This window comes from Maylandia zebra, linkage group LG22 (genome assembly GCF_041146795.1).
Source record: "Maylandia zebra isolate NMK-2024a linkage group LG22, Mzebra_GT3a, whole genome shotgun sequence".
Taxonomy (NCBI): Eukaryota; Metazoa; Chordata; class Actinopteri; order Cichliformes; family Cichlidae; genus Maylandia; species Maylandia zebra.
Genome location: NC_135187.1, coordinates 2,990,604 through 2,998,438, shown reverse-complemented (window position 1 = coordinate 2,998,438; position 7,835 = coordinate 2,990,604).

The following is a 7,835-nucleotide window of genomic DNA, read 5'->3' as shown; positions in this document are numbered from 1 at the left end:
TTATATAAGTGTACATGATGTAAATGTAAACAAAAGAAAGCCCCTTTGACTGTCTGGCTTTTTCTTCATAATGATAGCCATATTAGGACACATAAAGGCAATGGTTATATATCTATATATTTTAGCACAAATGACAATATAAAAAATATCAATCCTAACAATGCCCATGTGTCAAAGTAACTGAGAATAAAAAACAGAAACATGAAGGAGATATTCCTGGCCTGGCTTTTTATAGCAGATAATCTTAAAACTATTTTGCAATTTTACATAATTTTAAAAAAGTTTTTCTTCAGTATTGAACAGCAGAAAATAGGCTTTCTTGTCCGAGGTCATTAAGTAAAAGAAAAAGAGACAGAGGCTGACAGCGCTGTAAACAACGGTAGACTGGTGGGTAATAAGCGAAGGAATAACGCAGAAAACAGAGATTTGAGACGGGAAACTGTTCTTGAAGTACAGAGAGAGAGAGAGAGAGAGAGAGAGCTGTGCATGAAGTGTGATTTTTATCTTGGTGGAAACAAAACAGTAAAGTAAGAGGGAATTCATGACAATGTTTATCAGATGTGAAGCATAGTTTGTTGCTTCTTTTGCTGCTGGTTCAGTCAATTTTGCTTGGAGAGAGACAAAACCTGCAGCTCAGAATCAGCGCAAAAAAAGACGTAAACAGCGCGGACCCGACGCATCAGAATCAGTGAGCTGTCGGTTTTCAGCCCGATGGCGTGTCCGTCTACGTGCCGTCGTGTGAGAAAGCAGAGAAAGCTGATTCTGATGCGTCGGGTCCCTCTGTGTGTTTACGCTGTGTGTCTTTGTGTGGAATCCGTTTACCTGCTCTCATTTACTGTTTGGTGGTTGATAAAATACTTTTGTGATCTTTAACCTGAGATTCCGGCGTTTCTGGGAAAATATATTTATGTTTAAAACTCGATTTAGGATTTAATGAATCAATGTCGCTTTATTCAAGCTACTCACCTCTCTCTATCTGCCTGTACTTTCAAACGTACAGACGGACTACATGAATATCTGAACTACGACCAATCAGAGAGGTCCCACCCCTGATTATCTCTGATTGGTTTAGACCACGATAGGAGCATAATGTGTGTCGGTTGTTGACCACAGGGAGAGTTTCAGAGTTGCAGAGAGTGTTTTTTTATTTATTTATTTTACTCGAATAGTTGGTCGTACCGCTGCGACCTGAGATTATTTTTAATCGCACTTGCGACCAAATTGGTTGCACTCTACAGCCCTGCATTACATTTAATTTTTCTAACTTAGCTTTGCTCCAGTGGTAATTAGAGTGAAAGGACTTGAAAATCAAAGTTTTACTCGTCTCTGTAAAACAAATTATTCATACCACCTTTACTTAACAGGAGCTTTACTGTGATAATTTTAATACATTCTTCTATATTTAGTATGGTTTTAATATTTTCGTATTTTAAATTACGCAGGATATATGATAAAACAATAATTTACTTGCAAAGAGTTTTAATTTCTACACAAATACTTTCATTATGTGGAAAAAAGTATTTGAGATGGAATTGTTTTATTTGATCTGAGAACAAAAAGAAATTGTTCATTGTTAATATATTTAGATCATATAAACAATATACAGGTACATTTAGCAAAGAAAGTAAGAGAGAAAAAATACTACAGACGGGCATCTGAGGGTGAGGGGAGCGTGCCAAGCTCCAATCGACAGCACAGAGGGAGTTCAATGATGGCATCATGATTCTGTGAGCAGCACAGAAACCAGAAGCTAGGGTGGTGATGGGGAATGACCGACGGCAATTTCCTATGAACATCACCTAATGCTGTGTCACTGTGCTAAGCATACTTTGACAATCTGAAGAGGGTCTTCCTTTGTGTCATTGTTGTTGTCATTTGCATCATGACCACTTCTACAAGACTGCTAAAGTGATTCAACAGGTGGGATCATAACAGCAGTAAAACAACTGGATCCAATACCCTTTCTGAGAAAGGTTTTCTGCAGAGATAAAAAGGACAATAGAGGAGTCATAAGTATTCCCCCCACAGGAAGAATGCCTGAAGTGAGGCGATGAGGGTTGATAGAGGCCATAAAAAGGGCTCTATCATGTAATCATATATGCTTAGAGGTATCAATTGTATAATGATAGAGGTCTGATCCTTGGTAGTCTGCAAAGACTCTTCCAGAGTGTTCTGGCATGCACACACATCCCAAGGTCATGAGTGAGGTCGTACCTTCTTTATATAGTATGGGAGGACACCTACTCTGTATCTGTTTAAGTATAAGAGCCTTTTGTTTAGGTGGACCGCTGGACTCCTGGCACCAGCTTACACACACACACACACACACAATTCAAAATAAAAGGCAGCAAGCGGAGGCCGTCGTTGGGGTCATTTTGTGGTAGACACCGACGAGGCCTCCATTGCAAATAAATCGATCGATCGCTGACTGTCTCGTTTTCTTCATGATGAATTAGTCTCTAAACCAGCGGGGCTTGTGGAAACACAGACCCAACAACACCCAGGTAGAAGACTAGTATTAATAACTGACTGCACACTTATTTCCACACTGTCATCCTCGAGTAGGTGAGAGGGAACGAAGTCTTGCCCCAAAGACATTTTGTAGGTTTGCTGGCTCCTTAGAGTACGAGCACCTGGATGACTGAGAACCTTCACAGATCTATTTTCAAGCTGAGCTCAAAGGTCAAAGCCAAGCTTTTTTCAATACACTGCTCAGCTTTCTTTATCATAATCGTACACATCATGGTTTTGGGAGCTTCATTTCAGAGAAATGATTTTTGCAAGATGAGAGATTGTTTCTCGAGACTTTCTCCAACTTTTCCTTGCTGTGCAAAAAATGATGGTATTTGTTTAAGAGATATACAGTGTGTGTAAGTGTGTGTGTGTGTGTGTGTGTGTGTGTGTGTGTGTGTGTGTGTCCTCAGTGAACTGTATCAGTCTCTGCAGTATCTTCCAGCTGCAGCAGTCACTTCAGTTTCTGTTCAGTCTGACTGAGGGAGGTTTTTGTACGACTGTTTTTCACTGTGTGCTCACCCACAGACTGTTAGGATAGTGCCAACACATACAGTAATAAACTGCTGCATCTTCAGCCTGGACTCCACTGATGGTCAGAGTGAAGTCAGACTTTGATCCACTGCCTGTAAAACGAGCTGGAATCCCTGATTGTCGAGTGCTAGCATAGTAAATGAGTAGTTTAGGAACTCCTCCATCTTTCTGTTGGTACCAGGCTAAATAGTTGGAGCTATAAACATTCTGACTGGTCGTACACTTGATGCTCACAGTTCCTCCCACAGCAGAGCTCACTGCTCCAGGCTGAGTCACTGTGATCTGTCCTCTGGACTCTGAGGACACAGAGACAAAAACATAAAGCAGCTTCATGGTTTTGTGGGCTTCATTTCAGAGGGACAGATGTTGATAGAGGAGAGGAGTTTGATTCTCTGGACTTTACCTGTGAAGCAGCAGCAGAGGAGAGTCCAGATGAGGACGCAGATCAAAGTCATGTTTTTGATGAGGAGGATTTCTGTGGCTTCTGTTGTGATGAAGGACAGCTGTCAGTCATCCAGTGTTCAACTCTCAGGACTATAAACTCTCCCAGAGCACTGGAGCATGGTGCTGCTGATGCAAAGTGCCTCTCTATGGAAATCATCTGACTGACAGAAACATGCAAGTTAGAATAGAATAGAAAGCCTTTTTTTGTCACTATAAAGTTGTACAAAGAGATACAGAGAAAATGAGACAAAGACACAAAGTTGCAGGGGGAGAAGTGCCAGAAACACATTATATTAGATTAATATTTCAAACATGACAAAATGCTGATCTTACAGCAGCAAAATGATTGTATCTCTACAGTTTAAACATTTCTTATGCACAGAGTGGATAGTCAAAAATATTGAATCATCAAAAATACATTATTTTATATTTATTACTTTTACTATTACTTACTTTTTAGTCTCATTTTATTCTTATTGTCACGGTTTCTGAGGCAAGCTGCATGGTGTTATGAATGAAGGACCCAAGATTCAGGCACAGGCTGTGATGCGAGTGAGCTTTTATTCCAACAGGTGAAAACACACAAAAAAAAAGTGAGGATGGCAAAGACAGAACTAAGGCTACGTTCACACTGCAGGCGAAAGCGCATCAAATCCGATTTTTTTGACCCTGTCTGCTGACAGATGGAGAGAATAGACAGACTGTTCCCTGTTTGTGAAGGACTGCTAGGAAAGTTTAACATAACTAACTGTCTGTCCTGAATCAGTCTTATTAGGTAATGTTCAAATAATTTCATCATCCCAGTGTTTTCAGTGTGGGAGAAAGTACTCAGGGCCTTCAAGTTACACACTATGAAAGGCAGCAACAAGTTTAATGTTCAGAAACCTAAAGTATGTATCAGCAGCAGAATGGAGCTAAAATAAATGTTGGTTTCAGTTCTATGAAGCTTTGAGTATTTTGGATCAGTAGCTGCTGTGTTTGTTGCATCATATTGCTGTAATTGTTTATATGCTTTATATATTCTGAGCTAAGTTGATCTATAGTGTTACATCATATTCTATAAGGATGTTATGTGTTTGTAGACTTTCTGCCCAGTTTGACCCATTTAGCAGAAGTCAGCCTGTTTAAGGCTCTGATATCTATGCTGTATGACTTAAAGCAGTTATGACATGGTCTGATTTTCTCACCCAATAAAGGAATATTTCATATATCAGTCGACTCTTCATTCTATCAGACACAGTTTTCACAGCTCGTACATTTTCTTTTTACACATGTATGTAAGCATTGAGCCAAATGTAATAATGCCAACATATTAAACAAACAATATTTGTCTCTTATGTATAATACATCTGTATATACACTTTTGAGTGAAGATTTAAGGTGATAGGAAATATAAATAACTGCAACTGAATCTTTCAAGTTCAAGCTCACTGCTGTAATATATATATATATATATATATATACACACACACACATGTATACATATATACATATACATATATATATATATATATACATATATATATATATATATATATATATATATATATATATGTATATATATATATATGTATATATATATATATATATATATATATATATATATATAAAAAAAAACACCCAGCACGCCCCTGCGGGCGGTTTATCCTTCAAGCTCGGGTCCTCTACCAGAGGCCTGGGAGCTTGAGGGTCCTGCGCAGTATCTTAGCTGTTCCCAGGACTGCGCTCTTCTGGACAGAGATCTCCGATGTTGTTCCCGGGATCTGCTGGAGCCACTCGCCTAGCTTGGGAGTCACCGCACCTAGTGCTCCGATTACCACGGGGACCACCGTTACCTTCACCCTCCACATCCTCTCGAGCTCTTCTCTGAGCCCTTGGTATTTCTCCAGCTTCTCGTGTTCCTTCTTCCTGATATTGCTGTCATTCGGAACCGCTACATCGATCACTACGGCCGTCTTCTTCTGTTTGTCTACCACCACTATGTCCGGTTGGTTAGCCACCACCATTTTGTCCGTCTGTATCTGGAAGTCCCACAGGATCTTAGCTCGGTCATTCTCCACCACCCTTGGGGGCATCTCCCATTTTGACCTCGGGACTTCCAGGTTATACTCCGCACAGATGTTCCTGTACACTATGCCGGCCACTTGGTTATGGCGTTCCATGTATGCCTTGCCTGCTAGCATCTTGCACCCTGCTGTTATGTGCTGGATTGTCTCTGGGGCATCTTTACACAGCCTGCACCTGGGGTCTTGCCTGGTGTGATAGACCCCAGCCTCTATGGATCTTGTGCTCAGAGCTTGTTCTTGTGCTGCCATGATTAGTGCCTCTGTGCTGTCTTTCAGTCCAGCTTTGTCCAGCCACTGGTAGGATTTCTGGATATCAGCCACCTCCTCTATCTGCCGGTGGTACATACCGTGCAGGGGCCTGTCCTTCCATGATGGTTCCTCGTCTCCCTCCTCTTTCTTGGGTTTCTGCTGCCTGAGGTATTCACTGAGCACTCGGTCAGTTGGGGCCATCTTCCCAATGTATTCTTGGATGTTCCTTGTCTCATCCTGGACTGTGGTGCTGACACTCACCAGTCCCCGGCCCCCTTCCTTCCGCTTAGCGTACAGCCTCAGGGTGCTGGACTTGGGGTGAAACCCTCCATGCATGGTAAGGAGCTTTCTTGTCTTTATGTCAGTGGCTTCTATCTCCTCCTTTGGCCAGCCTATTACCCCAGCAGGGTACCTGATCACGGGCAGGGCGTACGTGTTGATGGCCCGGATCTTGTTCTTACCATTCAGCTGACTCCTCAGGACTTGCCTGACCCTCTGCAGGTACTTGGTGGTTGCAGCTTTTCTAGCGGCCTCTTCATGGTTCCCATTCGCCTGCGGGATCCCCAAGTACTTGTAACTGTCCTCTATGTCTGCAATGTTGCCTTCTGGTAGTTCAATCCCCTCAGTTCTGACTACCTTCCCTCTCTTTGTTACCATCCGACTACACTTCTCCAGTCCGAACGACATTCCAATGTCATTGCTGTATAGCCTGGTAGTGTGGATCAGTGAATCGATGTCTCGTTCACTCTTGGCATACAGCTTGATGTCATCCATGTACAGGAGGTGGCTGACAACTGCTCCGTTCCGTAGTCGGTATCCGTAGCCAGTCTTGTTAATGATCTCACTGAGGGGGTTCAGGCCTATGCAGAACAGCAGTGGGGACAGAGCATCTCCTTGGTAGATCCCGCACTTGATGGTGACTTGTGCTATGGGCTTGGAGTTGGCCTCTAGTGTTGTACGCCATATATATATATATATATATATATATATATATATATATATATATATATATATATATATATATATATATATATGTCGTTCGGACTGGAGAAGTGTAGTCGGATGGTAACAAAGAGAGGGAAGGTAGTCAGAACTGAGGGGATTGAACTACCAGAAGACATTGCAGACATAGAGGACAGTTACAAGTACTTGGGGATCCCGCAGGCAAATGGGAACCATGAAGAGGCCGCTAGAAAGGCTGCAACCACCAAGTACCTGCAGAGGGTCAGGCAAGTCCTGAGGAGTCAGCTGAATGGTAAGAACAAGATCCGGGCCATCAACACGTACGCCCTGCCCGTGATCAGGTACCCTGCTGGGGTAATAGGCTGGCCAAAGGAGGAGATAGAAGCCACTGACATAAAGACAAGAAAGCTCCTGACCATGCATGGAGGGTTTCACCCCAAGTCCAGCACCCTGAGGCTGTACGCTAAGCGGAAGGAAGGGGGCCGGGGACTGGTGAGTGTCAGCACCACAGTCCAGGATGAGACAAGGAACATCCAAGAATACATTGGGAAGATGGCCCCAACTGACCGAGTGCTCAGTGAATACCTCAGGCAGCAGAAACCCAAGAAAGAGGAGGGAGACGAGGAACCATCATGGAAGGACAGGCCCCTGCACGGTATGTACCACCGGCAGATAGAGGAGGTGGCTGATATCCAGAAATCCTACCAGTGGCTGGACAAAGCTGGACTGAAAGACAGCACAGAGGCACTAATCATGGCAGCACAAGAACAAGCTCTGAGTACAAGATCCATAGAGGCTGGGGTCTTCTCGTACTCATAGTACGCACCGTACTCATAGTACTCACCGTACGCAGTACGCGTAGTGCGCGTACTTCAAGCGTGCAGACCCTGAATTGGGACACAGCCACGGGCTTTACACAGAAACCTGACTGAACTGGAACAGAGGGAGCATGGGAACCAAACCTAGGAACTAGAAATCATAGCAAAAGACATAACCAGAATAACCTAAAGCATAAGATAATAATAATTAACACAAAACACTGGGTCACATGACCCAGGACCATGACAC